At 35.2% G+C, this 25090-nt stretch overlaps 1 protein-coding gene and 1 non-coding gene across 4 annotated transcripts in view; one reads left to right on the forward strand and one right to left on the reverse strand.

The window, feature by feature from the left end:
* CCSER1 (coiled-coil serine rich protein 1) overlaps window positions 1-25090 on the reverse strand; it is a 1450145-nt gene that overhangs the window by 518336 nt on the left and 906719 nt on the right. The gene's annotated exons all lie outside the window — the stretch shown is intronic.
* Window positions 18543-18648, forward strand: LOC143668664 (U6 spliceosomal RNA). The gene has a single exon (XR_013168528.1). It is a non-coding gene; the product is annotated as a U6 spliceosomal RNA (small nuclear RNA).

The raw sequence follows: 25090 nt of genomic DNA on the forward strand, positions 1-25090 counted from the left end.
ATGAGAGGGAGGAGTAAGGGGTATGGGATGTATGATTTTTTTCTTTTTTCTTCTTATTTCTTTTTCTGGAGTGATACAAATGTTCTAAAAATGATCTTGGTGATGAATACACAACTATGTGGTGATATTGTGAACCAATGATTGTACACCAAGTATGGGCTGTATGCATGTGAAGCTTTGTCAATAAAAACACTTATAAAAAAGCTTTATCAGTCATCAAAATTAAAAACTTTTACTCTATATAAGACCAGGTGATAAGAATGATAAAGACAACTATGTATGGGTGTAATATTTGCAAACCACATAGCCAACAAGGGGCAAGTGTCTAGAATAAAAGAATTCTTAAAATTCAAGAGCTAAAATCCGAAACAAACCAATTAGAATTGGGCAAAAGACATAAAGATTTCACAGGAGAGGATATATAAATGGCAATCACATACTAAGATGTACAACATTAGTCATTAGAGAAATGTAAATCAAAGCCACAATGAGATATTATTCTATACATATCAAAGTGACTAAAATAAAAAAAATAGTGTCAACACACAATTCTAGTGAGCATGCAGAGAACCTGGATCACATATATTGCTGGTGGAAATTCAAAATAGGAAAGACACGCTAAAAGATCATTTAGAATTTTCTTGTAAAAGTAAACATGCAATTGCTATATTTGGGAGCATAATAATGCCTGCGACCCTTCACTGATGTCCACATCCTAATCACCAGAACCTGTGACTACGTTACCTAACACGACAAAAGGGATTTTTCAGAAGTGATTAAGGATCTTGAAAAGGGACAAGTACCCTGGATTATCCAGGTAAGCTCAATGCATTCAAAAATGTCCTTATAAAGGAAAGAGATGGGCAGGAGATTGAGTCAGAGAAAGAAATTTGATGACAGCAGTAGAGGTCAGAGAGAAAGAGATATATATTTAAAGATGCCATGCTGCTCACTTTGAAGAGAGGGCCGTGAGCCGCTTGCAGATGGCCTCTAGAAGCTGGAAAAGGCTAGGAAGCAGATTCTCCTCTAGAGCCTCCAGAGGCGATGCAGTCCTGCTGACACCTTCGTTTTAGCCTAGTGAGATTTTTCACCTCTGGAATTGTAAGATAATAAACTTGTATTGTTGAACAATACTAAGTTTGTGGTAATTTGTCATCATACAAACTAATAATTGCACTGTTGGGCATTTGTCCCAGAGAAATGAAACCTAAAGTTCACATTAAAGCCTGTACCTGAATGTTACTAGATATTTTATTCATAGATTTAAAAAGTGTATATGTCCTTCAAGTGGTGAAAGGTTAAACAACCTGGGGTACATAATACAGTGAGACACTACATAGTGTTAAAAAGTAATGAATTACTGATACATAAACATGAATTGGATTAATCACCATGAGATTATACCAAGTGAAAAAAATCCAATCTCAAAAGATTAGATCATGCTTAACTCCATTTGTACAACATGTTTTAAATGACCAAAGATTAGAAACAGAGAACAGATAACTGTTTGCCAGGCGTTAGGGATGGTGGGAGTGGCCAGGAGGAAGACTGGTATGGCTATAAAAAGGCAAAATGAGGGATCGTTGGGTTGATGGAATCCATCCTTCAACTTGACTGTGGTGGTAGAAACAGGAGCACGCAAAAGTCATAAAACTGTACAGAACTAAATACACATACATGCAAATGAATACAAGTAAAAGTGAGGAAATCTGAATAAGATTGGTTCAGTATATGGGAAAAAGCTGGGTAAAAGGTACATGGGGTCTTTCTGTATTATTTCCTACAACTACATATGAATCTACAGTTATCTCAATAAAATTTTCAAGGTAAAAGAAAAGCCTTATGGACTTTATAGGACAATAAAAATCTCAGCAGTTAGAATTTTGATAAATCACTAAGAATTCTACTGGTAGAATTTTTTTGGCCCAACTGATGAAAGTAATTTTGCTTGGGTATTCAATCAGATCCCTTAATAGCCATACTCTGCCACTGTATTGATTCAATCTTTTTTTCATTTTCTTTTCCAACACAGGAAAATAAATTTCTCTGGTACTTGCAGATAGGTGGGAGGTCTTCAGGAAAAAAGAAAGAAAGAAATTGAAGTATCACTTACTCTCTTCAAGACTGAAGCAGCTGTATTTTAGGAGGTTAATATTTAAATTGCATAGCCCAGAATATTTGTTAAGATCCTCTGAACCGTGTCACAACTAAATCCCTGTAGGAGCTTACAGAACAGAAAGTTGATGAATACCTGATTAAAAGCATTATTAGTTATAAGGATTTAATTTATACAATATCTACCTTTCCGAGATATAAATCTACATAACAGATTTGGCACGTATTAACAGGAACTCATCTAAATGCATATGCTCATTGGTGATTGAAAGGAGACATGCAGGTGAAAATAGAATCCTGTTTAACAAAAGTTGCCTTTTGTATATTATTTTTTTTTCATTATTTATAGCATTGTCAGACTGTCTAAAAGGTTAAATCCATTATAATGGTTTACCATAAACCTTGTTTCTAAACTTAAATTTGGATTCTACAACGTCTCAAAATCTGAACTAGTTGAAAATTATATATAGATGTTAGGCATTAAACATGTATTTTTTCTTAAATGGAGTTTACATTAAAAATTGAGAATAAAAATCAAACCCTTTTTTAAGGGAGCTATAAGAGACAACAAATCATTTAAGTATCGTTTATGGGTCTAATAATCTACCAGTGGTGAAATATAGAGAACATATAATTTTAATTTGGTTCTTTTGAGTGGCAACACAGTGAAATAATATAGCCTTTCTTAACTATGTTATTATGCTGTACATTTTGCTTGGGTTCATATTCACAAATAATAATAGAACTTCAAACAATTTTGCAAAAATAACTGATTATATTCTAAATATTGACTTTCAATAGAAAATAATCAACTTAATTAGCTGCTTACATTTATATGGTAAATTAGAGCTACATTACAAAATAAAAACTTTAAATTACATAGTGGAAACATCTCCAAGCATAATCACCAATGGGAGATATAATTGCTATGGGCTAAATTCTTTCTGCAGCTTCATGCTTACTTTTCCCACCAAAGCCAATAGATGAGAGCTGCATACATATCTAAGGACTGAATATCAATTTGTGATGATATTTTCTGATCAGGGTTCAAAACTAATGGAAGATATATTGTGAAAGCTTAAAATCAACATTTTCATTTGTGCATAGTAAAACAAGCTCAAAACATCATCCATTCCTTTTAGGAACAGGGATCAGGAATGTTCAATGCTAACCTTGCTTCTCTAATCAGCTCACGGTCTGCCCTTGAATAACTTATTTAATTAGTCTGCATCCAAGTTTATGCATCTGTATAATGGAGATAATAAATATTCATTTACCTCAAGGGTTGTTTGGTGAATTCATGATAGTAAAATGCAGTGAGATTTGTGGATGAAAGTTATGGATCAAAACGTAGAATGAGAAGAATATCAGATGTTAGACTCTGCTGTCTTTCTAGCACATTGTTGATATGCAGCAAAAATTGCTTGATAATAACGGTATTTACAATAACAATCAGAGTATGAAAACTCAATATATTCGGTTGTTGAGCAAAATGAAGAGCGAACTGTACTCTAGTGGAGATAGATGAACTGACTTCTAATCTTATAACAATAGAATAATAATTCACCAAAGGAAGATGCTATTCCAAAAAGGAGCATCATACTCAAAGGCTAAAAACTTGGGCAATAAATGCAAATGCTAGAGAGCAGATACAAAGAATTTTGGTCACAGCCATGAGCTATGGACTTAGGCAAATGTGATTTCATTCCTAGCTCTCATGTGACCTTGGGAAAATACTTTACATCAGTTTACCTGATCTGTAAAAATAAATAATAGAATCATAAGATTTTTGTATCAAGAAAGTAATGTATATAGAGCACTTATAATGCATATGTAATAACTTATTCTATCACTCAGTAAGTCAAAATTGAACATTTGCTATATGCCAAACATTGTTATATACATCAGCGATGTAGCGGTGAGCAAGAAATATCAGATTTCTGCTTTCAAGGAGCTATGTTCTAAAGGAGAGAGAAAAATAAGCAATAAAGAAACTAATTCTAGATAGTGACATATATTATGAAGCAGACAAAATGGAGCAGTGATATAGCTCATTAAATGTCAGAGCTGTAAATTAAAATCAACTGGGATCATTTTCTAAAATACTAATGCTTAGGCTCCACCCCAGAATAATTAAATCACAATCTCCGTTTTATGGCCCACATGCACTAGATGAAGGATGCACCACAGCTAACATAATGAAAAGAGGAAGGTACAATATGGAGAAAAGAATAATGCTAAGATTAGAATTCATATAGAAATGTCAGTGCACATCAGAAAGACCAAGGGGACATACTGTAAATGTATACATTTGGGGACTCTACCCTCCGAGACTCTGATTCAGCACATCTGGCCTCAAGGATCTGGACCTGCAGGAAGCACGCCATCTGTTTCTGAAGCAGGAACAATCTGGACATGCTTTTCAGAACAATCTGGACATGCTTTTCAGAAACACTCCCTGAAGTGGCTTCACTGCAAGCTCAGAACGATCGCAGAGTTTGACAAAACTGCCAGAGTGCTAATGAAATCTTTGGCAGCAGTAAGAGTTATATAATACCCAGATAAGAAAGGTAAGCCTTTACTCTCTGTAATAGCCAAATCGATCTTGAAAAATCATGCTTGGTTATGCATACCACATTTTAAGAAAAAATGTGTTAGCGTGTGGCACACTTTGAACCAGTGAGTGCAATTCATACCAATGATGATTATGGAGTATAGGGTTCAAGATACTGTAAGAATGCTAACAGAGCTTACAACTGGAATGGTCTCCCCCAAACTTGGGAAATACCACAGTCTACTCCCCACCCTCTGAACTTCATTGTAGAGAGTTGCTTAATTAACAAAAAATGATTGGAGCATTCATAAATGCAATAAATGTAATATGACAACTGATAATGCACCTCATAATGTCCCATAATTTCTTAAAGCCTATTCATATCTCAAGATTTCACCTGAGTCTAAAAAATTTCAGGGACAAGACATCTTCTGGATACCCTAGGACACTTAAAATCCTAAGGAATCAATAACCAAATTGGTAGAACCATAAAATTTCTGATATTCAGGCTTTATATATCTCTAGATTCTCTCTCTGCCTTCCTCCTCATATCTATCTATCAACTAACTATTTATCAACTCCCCTATATTTATCTCTATCTTTTCTGGAAAATCTATGATATATTTTTCCAGTTTAGTGGCTTTCAACACTGGTACAATTATCTCCTGGGAAACTTTAACATTACATCTGGAGCTCCAAACCAGAAAGTAAAAATGATTGAAATAAATTTAAGAATGAGAAGCATCTCCATTTTTAGGCTACATGCATCTGAAATTCCTAGTATCTTTTCCTCCACACTTCAAGAAAACCTCTCTGTTTTTACTCTAGATATTATCACTCCATTATAGTTTGTCTCTCCTTTACTTTTTTTTTTTTTTTTTTTCGGTATGCTGTATGGCAGGGGTCATATTTCATTCTTTTCTATATGAGTAGCCCGTTATTGCAGAACAATTTGTTGATTTTTTTGCTTGTTTGTTTTTGTTGTTTTTGTTTGTTTGTTTTTAAGGGAAGTGCACGGGCCCGGAATCGTACCCGGGTCTCCTGCACAGCAGGTGAGAATTCTACCACTGAACTACCCTCGTACCCTCTTCTCCTTTACTCTTAAATTAGAAATCCTTTTAATTATTAACCCATTAAAAATGAATCTGTAATTTTCTCAAACTTTCTGGATTGCTTAGCTTTTCAAATGCTCTAGATGGAGATGGATACAGTTTATTCTATATGGAGGTAATTAGATCTTTTACTTTTTCTTCAAATCATATGTACCAGTGGGACCTCTGTAATTTTTGCATGATTTTCTGTAAAACTACAAGTACTCTAATAAAAAAATAAAAATAAGTCAAAAAAACATATACCCCAGACGTGTTTTATCATTCAGATGATGGACGCATAAACAGTATGCGTTTCCATATGATTTAATGTTTCTCAAGAATTTAAGCTATTTCAAAATGGGGAGTGCTTTAGTTTCCTGGACTACTCAAGCAAGTGCCACGAAACGGGTCAGATTAAACAATGGAAATTTATTTGGTCATGGTTTTGAGGCTAAAAGGAAGTCCAAATCCAGGTGTTATTAAGACAACGCTCTCTTCCTGAAGGCCGGCATTTTGGGAGTGGCTGTCGGGGATCCCTGGCTCATCTTTGGCACATGGTGTTCTCTCCTGGCTTCTCCATTATCTTCTGGGTTCCACTGAATTTTATCTCTTGCTTCGGTAGCCTTCTTTCATTCTTTGTCAATTTTATCCCACTTTAAAAGGATTCCAATAACAGTATTGACCCATCCTGGTTGGTGTTGGGTACACCTTAACTGAAGTAAGCTCATTCAAAGGTCCTGCTTACAATGGGTCCATACCCACAGAGGCAGATTAGATGTAAGACCATGCTTTTCTGGAGTAAATACACCACCACAGGGAGGTTTATCTTTAGGTCTACTTTCATCAAAATATTGAAGATCGGGGTAGAAGAAATACTACTAAAATAGAATTATCATAAGCATTGTATAAGTTAGCACTAGAAAGCATATCTTCCCTTCCAATGTGTGCATACATGATACTTCCCTGTGACTAGATGTAAAAAAAACTATCTCTTGAAGTAACAGGAAACCATCTTTTTGTTATAGACATGATATTGTATTTTCAGAATTTTAGAATTTAACTCAAAATGTCAGCCTTTCTTTTTGTTTGTTTTTTGTTTTAACCCTAGCAAACTGTGTAGGACTTAACAGCATTTGAGTTCTGATGTTGTGGATCAGTGAATACCAGCTTTGGTAAATTTATAGTAAACATATTCCATAGCTTATTCCAGTGTTCAATATTTCATTTTCCAACTAAGAGATGTTGTGTCTAGCTACAGTTGTTGATTAGTTTGCCTTCAAGAAAGACAAAAAAAAAAAAAATCAGCCCATTGAAAGAATTTGACTTGTGCCAAATCCAGCTGTAGAATCACATTATGTTATTTATTTATTGTAATGACTTCTAATTTCCTCTATATTGCCGAAGTCTAAAATTTGTAGTTTAAATACCAGCAACAAATGGAAGTATGTGAGATTTGCAATGATGGGAATGAAACAAATTAGCCATCAAATCTATCATATAATAGGGTAAATATTTATACTTTATCATTTGTTAAAAACATGAGTATAAATATTACTGGCACTGCTCTCATGACAAAATGAAATGAATTTTAGAAATATCACTTTGTTGTTTATTTTATCAGATAAAAAATACTGTGAGTAACACCTGTAAAAGTTGGTTTATTTCAACATAGTAAAAATTCCCTACAGGTATTCCACAAAGATATGACTACTGACAAAGTTAAACAGGCAGAATTAGGAAAAAAATCCAAGTCACTGCAAATAAGTCAGTGAAAACTTTAAGACTAGGAGTATTAAGTTTGTTCTTCTTTATGCTAACCTAAAAAAATGGGAATTTTATGTACAATTTTTACGCAGAATGCTCTTTTTCTGATAATTTCTAATGAAATATTGGCTAGATCTAGTCAAATATGGGCTGGATAATAAATACTATGAAACTATGAATACTTCAAACATTAGGAAAAATATTCCTTATATAATTTATGTAAACCTTAATTTGTCTCTATTTAAACAATACTGATTCTGCTACAACAGTAATTAATTATCTTTTCTTTTAGAGTGCAATTAGCAGCACAGGAGAATGAATCAATTTGAAGCCCCAGAGATTTATAGGACTAGCCTAAAGCAGTCTGCCATGATCCAAACACAATATATTTTTAAATATAGTGCTGAATATAAAAATAATGTGGATATTTTATGCAATAATAAATTCATAAATGAAATACTTTTTCTCCCAAATTATTCAATAATTTTAGTAGTCCTGAATTCAAGTACCTTGGTATTAGAAGCACATGTTTAAGAAATAGGCCAACATTTAAAAATCTCAAAGCATTGAGGGAAGTTATATGCTCAAAGGATATATCCCAAAATTATAATGTATATTTGTAAACCAATAAAAAGAGTGCTTGGAGTTAAAATCTGCAGGGAAAAAGCAAGACTAGGACATGGCAAAATAATTACTAGGCAAATGAGATAAAGAATATAAAAGTTTAGCTTGACTGAATGGGCAAATTATAAAATATTTAAATGAAGAGAATAAAAGACCAAGATTAAATGTTATGAAAGGGCTGGGAGTAAAGGTTAAATTGAGAAGAGAAGACAATCTTTTGAAAGGCAAACCATAAAGTTTTACTATCACTTGCTAAACAGAAAAACTGTACCAAGGTATGACCTGCCACAATTTAAACCCCCCAGGTTTAAACTGTTTTAACATTAGCACATTCAAACATATTTTCCTATATACAACCACAAACAAACTGACTTAACACTAACCTCACAAACTAGCATGTGTTTCAAAGATGACTGTGAACAATTTTAGCAACACACCTAGTTTACAAATTCTGATCAATCCGTACCCCTAAAACTATTCTATGACTAGCCTCAGCCCTCAAACAATATACAACTCTTTCCTAACTTTCCCTCTGTTATGATGGATGCTCTCTCTTACTCAGCAAGTTTAATAAATGTAACTTTGTACGATCCACAGGTTTTCCTGGTGATTCTTGTATGGGGACTTTGACAGATAATTTGTAATGATACCAAAATTTTCAATACAAAGAAAATCAAAGATTTGTGATTGTCCCTTCCTATTTAACTATAACAAATTTAAAGAATGCTAGTCTCTCTATGGCCAGATTTTTTATCTAAGACCAACCTAAGCTTGATGGCTGACTCAGTTCCATGGGTGACACAATATATACTTTATCCTGTGCTATTTGGTGAGTGATTGGATTCCCCTCTCTCAGTCTGATGCACTCCACCTCCTCCCTGTGCCTCATGCTGCTCCGTGGCCTTCCTTGGTTCAGGGATCCTCCTTCTAATAGGCAAAATATTCAATACAAGTTGATATATATATTCCTAATATTTTTAAACATTTTTTATTAAAAAATAATAAGGCATTTTTAATTCAATATAAAATTGGGGCCATTCAATTTTGCATCTAACTTGTTTGAACTTACTCTCCTACTCAAATATAAATATGCATAATATCAGCTAAAAAGTATATTTAAGGCAGCAGGATTAAAACTAGCCAATCTAGTCTTAGACAGGGAACATCAATGAAGCAAGAAACCTTTAGTAAATGGCGAGAGAAAAAGATGGAGAAAGCAAGAGTTCAAACGTTTATCCAAAAGTTGAGTCAGAAATTATCTCTTTGGAATTAGTGCTAAGTATTGGACAAAGGAAACACTTTCAGTTTAAATAAGTCTAATTTATGTTAAGGAAAACAGCCTGAATATACACACTTTGAATTGCAAATATTAAGATATATTCTACTTTTATGAAATTAAACTGAAAGAGTTTTATGAGTTTTTTTACAGGTACAGTTAATTCATTTTATATGCTAGTGAATGGTTTGTTTTTTCAAGTATCAAAATGCAAAAATAATATTCACCTAGAGCATTACAGCGGGACACATAATTTCTTTAATGATCTGAAACTATCACTATGGATTTATAACAAATATTATTGAATAAAAAGCATGTTCTACATGGAATGCATTGCTTAATTTCTCTAATACTTCTGTTGTAATAAATATGGTTCCTATCAATTTTCCTCCACTGATGATTGGGCAGTCATAATGTGTTGGTTTGAAATTATGTACCCCAGGAAAGCCATGTTCTTTTAATCCTGATCCAACACTGTAGGATGGGACCTCTTGATTAGATTGTTTCCATGGAGATGTGACCCACCCAGTTGTGGGTGTGGCCTTTTGATTAGATGGAGATATGACTCTGCCCATTCAAGGTGGGTCTTAATTAGTTTCCTGGAGCCTTTACGAGCGCCCCCGGAGAAAGAAATAGTTCAGATCTGACACAGACACAGATGTTTGGAGATGCAGAGGAAAACACCAGAAGGGCTCACAGGATCTAGAAGATAAAACCAGAAGCTAGGAGAGGAGCCCAGTAGATGTTGCCTTCCATGAGATTCTAAGCAAGCCAGAACCCAGAGTTTTGCCATGGAGAAGCTGAGTGAGGGCCAATAGGCAATTAGGGAGGAAGCCAGTGGAATCAGAAGCACAAAACAACAAACCAGAAGCAAGGACCTCAGACACCAGCCACATGCCTTCTCAGCTGACAGAGAAGTCCCAGATGCCAATTGGCCTTTCATTGGAGTCAAGGTATCTTTCTCTGGATGCCTTAGTTTGGACATTTTTAAGGCTTTAGAACTGTAAACTTGTAACTTAATAAATCCCCTTTATGAAAGCCTATCCATTTCTGGTAAACTGCATTCCAGCAAAGCAGATTAAAACACATTCTTTTCTCTTTTTTTTAACACACTCTTTTATGTTTTCTTTTTTATTATTATTTTTCTTCTATTCTTTATGCTTTACTCTGTACATCCCTAAAATAAAAGTGAGTGGGCATTAACTTCTGGAGAAAAATTAGCCAGTAAGTAAAAATTTTATCAGTTAAGTAGAAATGATTGGTAAGATTTGGACATGCTGCTCAGGTGATATTGTAAAATAAAGTCATAATATAATTACTGGCAATTCTGATAGCACCAAGGATACTCTTTCATTTGAAGAAAAATTCAAAGAATCTTTGAGATGGCAGAACTAAGAACAATGGATAAATATTAAAGGGAGGAAGTATAATAATTTGGTATTACAGACATTCTGATTTTGAATTGCAGTTCTGCCAGTACTAGTTGTGTAAAGCTGAGAAAGTCACATAAATCCTCTGAATCTTTGTTTCATTATCTCAATTTCATTGTATTCTATTTTTTTGTATTCTAGCATCCTCTTTCGTATTCATTAATAACTGTACCTTAATAGTTCCTATCAATTTATTTGCCCCTTCTAGTCTGTGTGATTACATGTGAATTTGATACAACTCCATTCCACAGAATCCTGATCTGCCAAAACGAATTAGCATGTTCCACCCTAAAGAGTTGCAGTGGTTGGTTCAGGGATGGGCACATAACTTATATTAGGAACTTCTTGGAAATGAGATTTGCTGGAACTTCTTGGAAATAAGATTTCTTACATTTGAAATGTTTTGGAAGTATAAGGTGATTTTCTTCATAACAACAGCCAGAAATCCTGCAACCAGATAATATAGAGCCAGAAAACAGATCCTTGCCCATAGTGGGCCCAGAATCAAATTGTGCCATAAGCTATCACTACTTTTCATTAGGTTGCCCACATGGGTATAGAAACAAGTTGTACCAAAAGTCCCTTTTTGTTTAAGTCAGTTTGATTTGAGAGAATTCTGATTCATCACTTGTGGTGGTCAATTTCATTTATCAACTTGGCTAGGTTATGGTGTCCAGTTGTTTGTTCAAGCAAGCATTGGCCTTTTTGTTACTGTGAAGGCATTTCCCTGATGGGTTTGCATCATTAGTCAGTTGAGTGCATCTATGGCTAACCGAATCCACAATCAAAAAAAGGAGATTGGCCCCAGCAATGAGGGAATTCTCCCTATCCAGTCAGTTGAAGGTCTTAAAGTGAGACTGAGTATTTCAGAAGTCAGAAAGAATTTCTACCTTTTCTTCAGCCAGCCACCTTCTCCTGCAGAATAAAACCTTATCTTCATCAGAGTTTTCCAGTTTACAGCTGCCCTGTGAAGTTTGAATTTGCCAATCCCTATGTTCGTGTGAGCTAATTCCCAGTCTCTGTCTGTCTGTCTGTCTATTTTCTTGGTTCTGTTGCTATGGAGAACTCCAATACACTGCATCATTAGAATTATTGTGAAAATAAAGTGAGATAATGTACATAAAGCATTTACTACAGTACTTGCTGCATAGCACTTGCTCAGTAGTACACATGTAAGGCTCAATGGCACATAAACAGCTTAGCCAATAAAAAAAAAATATTTCAATGGTTCCTATGAAGAGTAATTCTTCTCAGAATGCATCTAATTTTAGTTCAACTCAGCAAGGACTTATTCATTTACTCATTAGCCCAATGATATTAGAAAATTTATATGAACAAGGCATTGTGCCCAGTACTGTCGGTTATACCAAGAAGTATAATAATGGTTACCTCAGTACTTTGCTGATACAAAAAGAGAGAAACTAGGACTTGAATTGAATTACTTGTAATCTCCCAAGGAGACAAGCACTTAGAGAATTGTATAAACTGTGTATGATTATATGCCAAGCTGTGTGGCATTGTACATAGGCAAATGAGTGCTATAGAGGACCCACTGAAAAAGGAATGCATAATAAGATGAAATGTTCCTTAAAAAGAAGTGCTTGGGTATTAAATTTTATTTTCTACCATATTAAAGTATAAATATGTGAAAAAATAATGTCTACCAGCCCAAATATACAAGTTCTATTCCCTTGCCTTTAGTGCTTTTGTTTTGTTTTGCTTTGTGATATTCGTAAATGATTTCTTCCCTTAAATTCTTTTGGGTCGTTAGTCTTGCTTGAATACACGAAAGCCTTGCTATACTACAGCCCTTGGGGCTCTATGCGATCAGGAAACAGCATTAAGACTCTTTAGGTATTTCTTTAGTAAACACTTCTGGAGTGTTCACTTCTATTTGAATTATTTACAGCAAATTTCACAGAATAACAAGTTGTTGAAAAATCCCTTTAGTATATAAACACAAAAAATGACATAAGATTTTGGGAATTAGAGTTAGCAAGAATGTTATTTTTTTTCATGTAAGAACATTCTTGTATTTGTATAATTAACCACAGTCATCGTCCGCAACAGGTTTCCTGGTCTTATACAGTCCTATGTTTTGTCCTCTAGCTTTCCTAAGTAACATTACTTTTAAACAAAGAGAGGATGATACTTGCAAGTCATTATTAAAAATAAAATGAAGGTCTAGGGCCCCTAAATAAAAACCTGATACCTTGATGACATTATTTTTATTCAAGGGGAAAAAAAAAATAAAAAAATCTTAATTTCCTTGCTTTTATTTTAAATTATTCCCAACAGTTAAGAGGACATGATGGTGATTCATGAAAGAAAGTGCTTGGGTCCCTGTGCTGGAGGTGGGGGTGCTTATGAATGGACATGGCCTGCCTTTTACTGCTGGCAGGTAAATGAGGGAAACTGAGGAGAGGCAGAATGATTGAGGCCAATGAAAACATGGCTAGATGTACCTCGATGCACTTCTATAACTATAAAGTGTGTCCTCAGATAGAGTGTCTAAGTGAGTGGGGTCCATTGGTCTGCTCTTAAGAACTCTGTCCATTTTTTGTTTTGTTTTGTTTGTTTTGACTCCAGGGTCTCAGCCTTCAGGCACCTATTAAAGACATGCTCTCTTGTTCTTTTCAGACACTTAGGTTTAAAGGAATGATCCTCTTTTCTCTTTTGTGGGAACACTTGTTGAATCTTAGCTTTCCTTGAGATAACAATTTGTCAGACACTTTTATTTTAGTATATTTTACTTATCATATTTTGAAGGACTTTTTCATTTAAACTTTATCATTTACTTGTTAAAATATGGAAGAGGACATGAGAGTTTGTCCTTTTAATCCTTCCCCCACATGGAATCTCATCTACCATTTTTATTTCCCATTCTGGTCCCAAATTAAGACTTATCCCAAAGATGAGAATCTTTGTACTACATGAATCTTATGTAACACTCTTGGCAATGATAGAGTAACCATGATTGTTAGGTTATCAGCCTCTTAATACCAGCTCAAGGTCAAATATCTGCTAGGTGATGGCTCTAGAATTCAGAATGAGATCTGATTTCTCATGTTACCTGTTCCAGGTATTACCCCAACTTTCTTCCTTCTAGTCTCCTTTCCAGGCCTTCTATCTAATCTAATCCTGCATCCTCTGCTCACCCTTTCAACCCCCTGCCCCTACTACACTGCTTCCATCTCACAACCGTGATTTCAGAGCATATTTTGTTGACTCCATCACCACACAATCTTATTTTGACACTTTTTATCACTACTATCACAACTACTCAGTACTGCAGTTGTATCCTACCTAATGCTCTCTGCTTCTGCTCTTGCCCTTATAAAGTTTATTGTTAACTATGAAGTCAATATGATCTTTTAAAATCATGAATCCAATCATTTCTTTCCTGTCTTCCATGCTTCCTCATCTCACATAGAATAAAATCTAAAATGTCATCAAGTCCTGCAGGCCTTTCTTAATCTGTGTTCTCACACAACCCTACAAAACTTATCTCCTTCAAGTCTTGCTCTTGCTTGGTTCGCTGCAGATACATTGGGCTTTATGCTGTTTGCATGCAGCACTCCCTTGCCTTAGAGTCCTCAGTATTTCTCCAGATATGTGCGAGGCTCTTTCCTTCCTGTAAGCCAAGTCTCTGATCAAGTATCACCATCACAGAAATTTCCCTCCCCCATTCTTTATCTCCTTGCTAAACTTCAGTTATACGGCACATACCACTATCTATCATAATATTATATATCAATTTTTAATACTACTATTTTGATTTTCAGTTTCACCGCTTAAGCATAAGCTCCATATAGGCAGGTGCTTCATTGGCTATGCTCACTACTATACAATCAGCACCTAGAATGGTGCTATATCAGTCGCCATATGCTCGGTTATAGCCTTATCAACAAAAAACCTTCAACATTTCATGGTTTAACACAGTGAAAGTATCTTTAATGCTCAATCTACACAGCCAGTATGGGCCTGGAATGGAGTTCTGCTCATCATGTCCCCTCAATGGCACAGGTGAATGAAGGCTCCATTTTGCCACGTGCTTCTAGGACCACTTTGACTTTTAAATTGTGGCGCAGTGACAGAAGTCATGGCTCCCACTCACATTGTCCTCGCCAAAGCAAGTCACGGGGAAAACAGGCAAAGAAGTTAAATCCTCTCAAGAGTCCTTGTGGACAGTCTTACTACCTACCACAAGTGCTCAGCTCAAATTAGAGTATCAGCATGTATCATCCAAATAACAAGTCAATGTACAGGTTGAATACATTTGAAGGCATTTTTCATACCATTTATCTAGAAATATAGATAACTATATTTAAAATATAAAATACTTTATTAGTCAGATAAGCTCCATGAGAATAAGACTTTCAACTGTTTTATTCAGATCCCTGGTACCTAGAAAGCCTAATACATGATAAGTCCTCAAAAAATATTTGATGAATGAATGAATGAATGAATGAATAAATAAATAAATAAATAAATAAATAATTTTGTGAAAGGACAGATGCCCAATTGCCTGTGCTGTCAAAGATACAATTTTAATGTGTGTGTATGCATGTAAAATGAGAAAAGCAGTTTATAATTAGTCATTCACATCAGAAAGTATAATTTTGGAATGAGGAAAGAATACACAGAGTATGCTTGCCTTAGAATGCTTGAAGATAGACGTTTTGTTTTCCTTTCCAGAATTAGCATGTAATGAATTTGTGGATAGGGTTAACCTTACTTTTTGGTATTCAAAATACTTAAATGCATATTTTGTGACAGTAATGGGTTCCTTCTAAAGTGAGAAAATGGATTCAGAAAACTGATTTTTGAAGTGAAATTTTGAAAGAGCTGAACTTTGTCACAAAGGCTTTCTAAAGATTACAACATAAGCAACTTCCATAGATAACTTCTTTGTTATTATTTAAAATATGTAAACTTCACATTTTCCCAAGGAACATCATCTAGCCTAACAGATAAAAAAAGAAAAATTGAATTACAATTTATAGATCCCTCATCACAAAGCTAATTTGAAGATCACAATTTCAATTTCTAATTCATTTTGTTTGGTCTAAAGAATTATTTATTCATTTCATATTGAGAAGCTATGGAAGTACTTTCAGCACATGTCCTGCATCTAAATAAGATTATTATAATATAAATACATTAATTGACATGTAAATTTAAGGAAGCAATGCAAAAGAAAAAAAAGAATAGACATTCTAGAAAGACAAACTCTTGAGAGGGATTTTTAAAGTTGCAGATTAGTATCTAAGTATGCATCTTCTATGCAAATGATATGTCAGACCAAAAACAATTATTTATGTCTAGCACTGATTAAGAACTTCCTACCTGTCCAGTTTTGTTCTAAATGCTTTGTGCATTAATTCTTTAAATGTTCACAACAATCCATCAAGAAATCGCTATTATCTTTCTTTGCCAGTGAGGAAACTGAGATATAAAGGATTAAGTAAATTGCTTGAATACAGAGAACTAATAACTGGTGGGGCTCAGGCATGTATTCAGTTTGGTGTAAGAATCTGTATACTAGTTGATTTGCAACATTGTTACTGGTGAATTCCCTGAAAAGTCACCTGTCCTAGTTTGAAGCTGTTATGTACCCAGAAAAGGCCAGGCTCTTTTATTCCGTTCCTGCTGCTGTGGACCTGTCGTAGGTGGAATGTTTTGGTTAGGTTGTTTCAATTGAGATGTGACCCATCTAATTCAAAGTGGGTCTTAATCCTTTACCGAAGTCCTTTATGAGGCTAATGGACAGAAAAAGCCAAACAAGCTTAGAGAGAAACATCTAGAGAAGTTTGGAAAGAGCAGAGTGAAAATGCCTAGAGATATTAAGAGGGGACCCATACAAGCTCAGAGAGGAGGCCACTGGAACCAGAAGCTGAAAGCAATGAGAGCCAGAAGTGAATGACAAGCAGATGCAGCCATGTACCGTGCTTTCTCACGGAGGAACCCTGGTTGCCAGCAGCGTGACTTCAGAGAAGGTGTCATCCTTACGATGCCTTAATTGGGACATTTTCATTTAGAATTTTAAATTTTAAGTTAATAAATCTCCATTGTAAAAGCCAATCCATTTCTGGTATTTTGCATTCTGGCAGCTTCAGTGTACCAAAACAGCATCCTTGAAAACATTGAAAATATCCTCCCACACTTTTACCTAGACTCTAGCAAAAAGAGCATCAGTTCTTATTCTTTGTGCTTTAGATGGAATTTGCAGTAGTAAGAAACCTTAACATAATGTCAATGACATAACTTAAATCCTGTTTTGTACATAATGGCACATAGGGCACTGGAAAGAAATTGAGAAAACAATTTAATTGAGAGACAAAATGCATTTGATAATGAAAATTACACATCTATGTATGTAAGTTAGACTTTTTTGCCTATTATCTATCTATCTGTGACAGTTTAAAAGTATTATGTATCTCAGATAAGCCATGGTTTAATCCTGATCCAATCTTGTGGGAGCAGCCCTTTCTTTTAATCCTTATTCAGCTCTGTAAATTGGGGATTTGATTAGATTATCTCCATGGAGTTGTGACATGCCCAATTGTGGGTGTAATATTTTGATTAGATGTAGATGTGACTCCACCCATTCCAGGTGAGTCTTGATTAGTTTACTGGAATCCTTTAAAAGAGGAAACTTTGGAAGAGAGCCAGAAATGACAGAAGTCTCAGAGCACACAGAGGGAGCAAATATAGATGCCTGGAGAACAGTTGCTTCAGAGAACAGAGACATCGATGTTGGAAATGACTAGAGCCCAGCAGACATCACCATGAGATGTTAAGCAAGCCAGAATCTGGAGAGAGCCAAGGAAAGTCAAGAGATGAAAGTCAGCCCCAGAGAAGCAAAGTAAGGCAACCCCCACAGGAACAAAGGCTGAAAGCAATGGAGCCCAGGGGAAGGGACCAGGAGATGCTAGCCACGTGGCCACCCAGCTGACAGAGGGATTCTTGACCCATTGGCCTTTTTTGAGTGAAGATAATCTCTTGTTGGTGCCTTAATTTGGACATTTTCATAGGCTCGTAACTGTAAGCTTGTAATTTATTTAATCCACCTTTTAAACCTCATTCTAGTTCTAGTACATCACATTCCTGCAGCTTATTAACAAAAACACTATTATCTATCTATCATCATCTTCTGCCATCATCACATCAAATATCTCATCTATTTACCTATCATCTCTTTCTGCATACATATCTATTAAATGTTCATCAACACACATTATGGGTAGAAAGATTATTGAGACAAAATTCCTGCCCATTAAGAACTCACAATCAAATGTGGTAGGAGTGAGAAGACAGATATATAAGCAAACAATCATAAGATTAAAAGTGTTATTAGGCATATTCAAGTTACTATTTAAAGAAATGGAATGGGGACGCTTCCCAGAGGAAGTAAACTTTGAGCTAAATATTGAAGAATCAATAGGAGTTCATAAGGAACAACAACAAATATATGTATTTGTATATATTTACTCAATGTATGTTTGCAATTTGTATTTATGTAGAAATTACAACCCTATTTAATTAAATGAATGCAATTAACATATGTTATATTTATCGTAATACTTGTAATACATATACAAATGTGTTGGGAATTGATCTCAACTGCAACTAATAGTGGCTTTAAAAAATTAAGGATTTGATTATTTTCCCCTCAAGAAATCTAGATGCTCACTTTGTCAGCACACATACTAAAATTGGAACAATACAGAGACATTAGCAAGACCCCTGTGCAAGGATGACATGCAAATTCATGAAACATTCCATTTTTTTTTTTGCATGAGAGGGAAAAAATTAATATCAACATTGCAAGATGTCAAAAGAGGAAACTTTGGAAGAGAGCCAGAAATGACAGAAGTCTCAGAGCACACAGAGGGAGCAAATATAGATGCCTGGAGAACAGTTGCTTCAGAGAACAGAGACAGGAAAAAGTACAATCAATGCCAGCTAGGGCCTACAGTCCACAGTAACGGTATAATATGTATCCACTGAATGTAACAAAGACATTATGCCAAAACTAAATGTCAGCAGGTGGGAGGCATGGGGGAGGGGTATGGACTCTGAGGAAGAAAAGGAAATATCTTCATATAATTATGGTGGCGAAGGTATGTTTATATACTTAGATTGGATTGTATGATGTGTGAATAAAACTGTTTAAAATGAACAGAAAGAAACAAGTGCTAGAAAAAATGTAGAGAAAAAGATGTACCTATTCACTGTCAGTAGGGAAACTGGGAGATGCAGCCTCTTGGTGGGCAGTGTGGTGTTTCCATGGGAGGCTAGGAGTGGTGTTGCCATATGATCCTGGAATACCTCAGTATATTCCTGGAGGAACTGAATGTGAGGGCATGAATGGACATTTGCACAAGGTGTTTATGGTGGCAGTGTTCTCAATTCACGAAGGATGGAGGAGGCCTAAAGGTACATTGACTGAGAATGGAAGGGGAACTATAGTGTACACATACAATGGATATTATGCCTCATTCATATGGATTAGCTATAATATAAAAACTCAGTGAACTGAAGTTGAGCGCATGGGTTATCAGATGGGGGCCTATCCTAAAGAGTCTTAGATTGTAAGCTCTTAACAGCAGTCACATATTTTCATGAGTTGTAATTTTATTTCTCAATTCTGAGATAATGAGCTGTTTGTATGTAAACTGGCTGTTTCCAGGAACTTCCAGAATTTACGTGACACCTGAGACTCAGTGTTAGAGCACTGAAGCTATGAAAATCAGCTCTAGCCCATAAAGGGATCAGGTTTCGACTAGAGATATGAAGGAAGCTGATCTGGATAGGACTAAAGTAGATCAGAATACAGGGTAAAGGATGATATTGCCCATATTTTAAAACTTCAATTTCTGTATGAGACCATAGGGAGAGATGTTTAGTTGATGCAAAATTTACATTTTGAATAGTGCATTACCTAATGTGTTGGTTTGAAAGGATGTATGGACCCTAGAAAAGCATGGATGTTTTAATCAAAATCCATTTCGTAAAGGCAGAATAATCCCTATTCAACACTGTATGTTTGAATCTGTAATTAGATCGTCTCCTTGGAGATGTAATCTAAACAAGAGTGGTTGTTAAGCTGGATTAGGTGACGACATGTCGCCACCCATTGGATGGGTCTTGATTGGTTTACTGGAGTCCAATAAAAGAGGAAACATTTTGGAGAATGGGAGATTCTGAGAGAGCAGAGAATGACATAGCCACAAGAATCAGAGAGTCTACCAGCCAGCGACCTTTGAAGATGAAGAAGGAAAATGCCTCCTGGGAGCTTCATGAAACAGGAAGTCAGGAGAGAAAGGTAGTAGATGATGCTGTGTTTGCCATGTGCCCTTCCAGATGAGAGAAGAACCCTGATTGTGTTCGCCATGTGCCTTCTCACTTGAGAGAGAAACTCTGAACTTCATCGGCCTTCTTGAACTAAGGTATCTTTCTATGGATGCCTTTGATTTGACATTTCTATAGACTTGTTTTTATTGGGACATTTTCTTGGCCTTAGAACTATAAATTAGCAACTTATTAAATTCCCCTTTTTAAAAGCCATTCCGTTCCTGGTACATTACATTCCAGCAGCTAGCAAACTAGAACACCTAATTTAAGTTGTATGGTCAGTTTAGTTGAGCACCAAAAGTACATGGAATCTTGAATAGGGTGTGAGATTTTTTTGGCTTGTCCGGATCAGGGTGATGCCCCAATATATCCCAGAGTAATCTGGGGGTGAATTAAAAAGTATTTGAAAAGTTCCCTTGAGAGATTGGGGAGCAGGTAGAAATATTCGAGTTCCCTATTCAGAGAATTTCTGATATTCTTGTAAGCAGTGGGGACAAGCAAATCAATAGGCCAAGCCCTCAGTCTTGGGATTTGCCCCTGTAAAACATTCCTTAGCCTAAAGTCTACTTATAATTGTGTTTGTCACCCTCAGAGAACCTCTTTTATTGCTCAGATTTGAACTCTCTAAATCAACTCAGCAGGTGAACTCACTGCTCTTCTCCCCTACATGGGACATGACTTTCAGGACTGTAAATCTCCCTGGCAACACGGAACAGAACTCCTGGGATGAGCCAGGACTCAGCATCATGGGATAGGGAAAACCTTACCAAAAGGGGAAAGAGATAGATGAGGCAAAATAAAGTTTCAGTGGCTGAGAGATTTCAAACAGAGTCCAGAGTTTATCCTGGAGTTTATTTTTTACACATTATATAGCTATCCCTTCTTAGTTTATCATGTATTGGAGTGGCTGGAGGGAAGTACCTGAAACTATTAAGCTGGATTCCAGTAGCCTTGATTCTTGAAGACAATTGTATAATGATAGAGCTTTTACAATCTGACTGTGTGATTGTGAAAAACATGTGTCTGATGTTCCTTTTATCCAGGGTTTGGATATATGAGAAGAAATATGGATAAAAATAAATAAATAATAGTGGGGATAAGAAGTAAAATAAATTGGGTAGATTGAAATACTAGTGGTCAATGAGAAGGAGGGGTAAGGGGTATGGGATGTATGAGGTTTTTCCTTTTTCTTTTTATTTCTTTTTCTGGAGTGATGCAAAGGTACTAAAAAATGATCATGGTGATGAATACACAACTATGTGATGATATTGTGAGCCACTGATTGTACACTACATATGGACTGTATGTGTGTGGAACTGTGTCAATAAAAAAAAAAAAAAAGAAATTTAGAGATAGGCAGCTGAAAAAGTTCCCAAAAAGCTATCCTGGATCCACATGCCATGTACCTTTCTACTAAGCCTAACCTTATTATGGAGCTTTACCATCTCCTTGTGGTCTCATTCATGTTTATAATCTTCAAATATATGGTCATATTTTGGAAACAATTTGGTTACTTCATCTTCAGCCTTTCACTTTCAACCTATTTATACCTTTGAGTATAAAATAGATTTCTTGTAAACAGCTTATAGTTCGATCATAGTTTTTTATCCATTCCTCCAATCTGTGTCTTTTCATTGGGGAGTTTAATACATTAACATCCAGTGCTGTCCTTATTTCTACCATTTTATCCTTTGCCTTTTATTAGTCAGATCTATTGTATTTCTCTCTTTTTATCCTTTCAGTTACCTTTACTGATGGTCATCACTTCTATACTTTTCCTCCAAATCTTTCTTTCTTTTTTTTTTTTTCAGCTAGTAGAACTCCCTTTAGTATTTCTTGCAGGGCAGGTCTCTTGTTAACTAACCCTCTCAGCTTTTGTTTACCTGTGAATATTTTAAGGTCTCCCTCACTGTTGAAGTACAGTTTTCCTTTATAAAGAATTCTTGTCTGGTATGCTGATTTGAATCTGTGGTGGACTCCAGAAAAGCCATGTCCTTTAATCCTCATTCAATATTGCTGGCTGGGAGTTTTTAAATTCTTCCCATAGAGATGTGACTCACCCAATTGTGGGTATTAACTTTTGATTAAAGGGAAATGTGACTCCACCCATTCCAGGTGGCCCTTGACTAGGATCCTTTAAAAGAGGAAACATTTTGGAGACAGTCCCTTTCAGAGCCACAACAGAGCCTGTGCAGTCAGATACCTATGGAGATGAAGAAGGAAAATGGCCCCAGGAGAGCTTCATGAAACAGGAAGCCAGGAGAGAAAGTTAGCAGATGCTGCCATGTTCACCAGGTGCCTTTCCAGTTGAGAGAGAAATCCTGAATTTCATCAGCCTTTCTTGAGTGAAGGTAACCTCTTGTTGGTGCCTTAATTTGGACATTTTTATAGATTTGTTTTAATTGGGACATTTTCTTGGCCTTAGAACTATAAACTAGTAACTTATTAAATTCCCCTTTTTAAAAGCCATTCCATTTCTGATAAATGGCATTCTGGAATCTAGAAAACTAGAACATCTGGCAATTTTTCTCTTTCAGTATCTTAAATATATCATACCACTGCCTTCTTGCCTCCATTGTGTCTGATGAGAAGTCAGCACCGAGCCTTAAGTGGCTACCCCTGCATGTGGTGAATCCCTTTTCTCTTGCTGTTTTCACTATTCTCACCTTCTCTTCAGTATTTGACAGTCTGATTAGTAGATGTCTTGCAGTTTGTCTATTTGGATTTATTCTATTTGGAGTACATTGGGCTTTTTAGATTTTCACATTTATGTCTTTCACAATAGGAATATTTTCAGCCATTACGTCCTCAAATATTCTTTCTGGCCATTTACACTTCTCTTCTCCTTTGGGGCACCATATATTTGTGTGCTTCATGTCAATCATTTTCCTGAGATCTAGCTCAAAATTTTCCATTTTTTTCTCCATTTGTTCTTTAGCATGTTCTAGTTTGCTTGTCTCTGGTTTGCATTTCCTTTCTTCTGCCTCTTCAAATCTATTGTTGTGTGGCTCTAGTTTACTTTTAATGTTATCTACCATATCTTTCATTTCCATAAGATCTGCTGTTTTTCTATGTAATGCTTCAAACCTACACTAACTTTTTGAAGTTCTATTAAATAGATATTTATATTTGGACTTTTTAAGAGATGATAAGATACTATAAAAGCTATATCTATTTCTATATCTATGTATCTAGCCAGTGGCCATAATCCAGAGCCTCTGAAATTCCGGGTACTTAAGCAATTTAAATCACATCTTCTGAGGTTCAAGATGTTTTTCACTAGATCTACAGGTCAATTTTTTAAAAAAGATATAAAGTCAATCAGAATGTTCACAAATACTTTCAAGTAGACAAATATTTGGAAATGCATTGATAAGAGCTATTTATACCATGAAAAAATTCAGTAATGATTAAAAATACCTATCTTAAAATCTTAAAATACCTGAACAGGCAACAACCTGTTGAAATATGGCTTATCGTCTTACTAAAAGATAATGTCATTTAGTGTTAAAACATGACTTTTTTTTTCTCTAAAATAGAAAACATGCAATTTACTTAAATCCATGTTGTAATGTTTTTCTTCCATGCTACTCTGGCTGAGTTATCACAGCCAGAGTAGCATGATCTTCTTTCAGTCAGTAATAGAAATTTTCATTAACTGAAAGAGAATAAACGAATATTAAAATAGCCCTTTATTAAAAACATACAAGATCTTGTACAGTGAAAGGGAGGAAAAACCATTACATCTTTAATACTAGCTAGAAGGTGAAAGGCAAGACCCCAAGGCATATCTTGTCTCTGCCAGGAAGTAATATTCTGTCATCCTGTCAGACAGAATGTATGTTACCCTACTGAATATTAATTAATGAACATTACATCATTCAAATGCCTAGCCTATTACCAAGACCTCCACACAAGTCAGATATAAGTGTGGTTATAGTCTGTTAAAAACAGTAGCTATGTGGGTGGGCCACTGAGTTACATTCTGAGAAACAATTAGAGGGCATATAAATATTCAGAATTTCAACTTCTCTTTTAAGTTAAATTGAATCTAGATTACGGATATCTTTATTAAAATAATTAAGCTACTTCATTCAATTTAATATTATTTTATTGCTCTGTTTAGATAGTACATTAAATAAAGAAGTAATAATACATTCTTAATTGTCATTTTGGGTAGGATTTTGCAGAAGCCATCATTTCAGCTTTATACACAAGGAAGAAACTAATAATGTTGCCTTTTTCCATTTCTAAAGCTCACTTATATTTTACTATTTTTATCTTTTATGATTGTTATTTTGGCATAATAATTGAAAGATTGAGGGAATGTAGATGGTACAAAATTGATGTAGGTCTTACTAAATTAGTTATTTCTGACTCCACCACTTACTAGTTGTGTTTTCTTACAGAAGTTACTGAAGCATTCCAAATCTCAGTTTTTATAATCCAATAGGGATAAAACTTTTCTCATAAGGTGGTAAGAATTGAATAACAAAATGTATATAGGAGCTTAGCACATAAAAAGTGTGTTTTCTTAGAGAAATTACTGAAGCATTCCAAATCTCATTTGTATTATCAAATAGGGATAAAACTTTTCTCATAAAGTGGTGAGAATAGAATAGCAAAATGTGTACAGGAGTTTAGCATGTAAAAAGTGCTCATACAATGTTTATTCCTGAAATGAGATTATCCAATCATTGCAAATATTCTATCTTTTCTGGTTATATTTGTTTATTTTTTCCATTAGTACCAATAGGCCAAAGAAGAGAAGGATCAATCTAAATTAATTAATTTCAGGAATAAATTGTAAGCTTTCAGATCACTCAAATAACTTTAAAAACAGTTCTAGACTATATTGGTGCTAAAACCTATTACA

This window comes from Tamandua tetradactyla, chromosome 24 (genome assembly GCF_023851605.1).
Source record: "Tamandua tetradactyla isolate mTamTet1 chromosome 24, mTamTet1.pri, whole genome shotgun sequence".
Taxonomy (NCBI): Eukaryota; Metazoa; Chordata; class Mammalia; order Pilosa; family Myrmecophagidae; genus Tamandua; species Tamandua tetradactyla.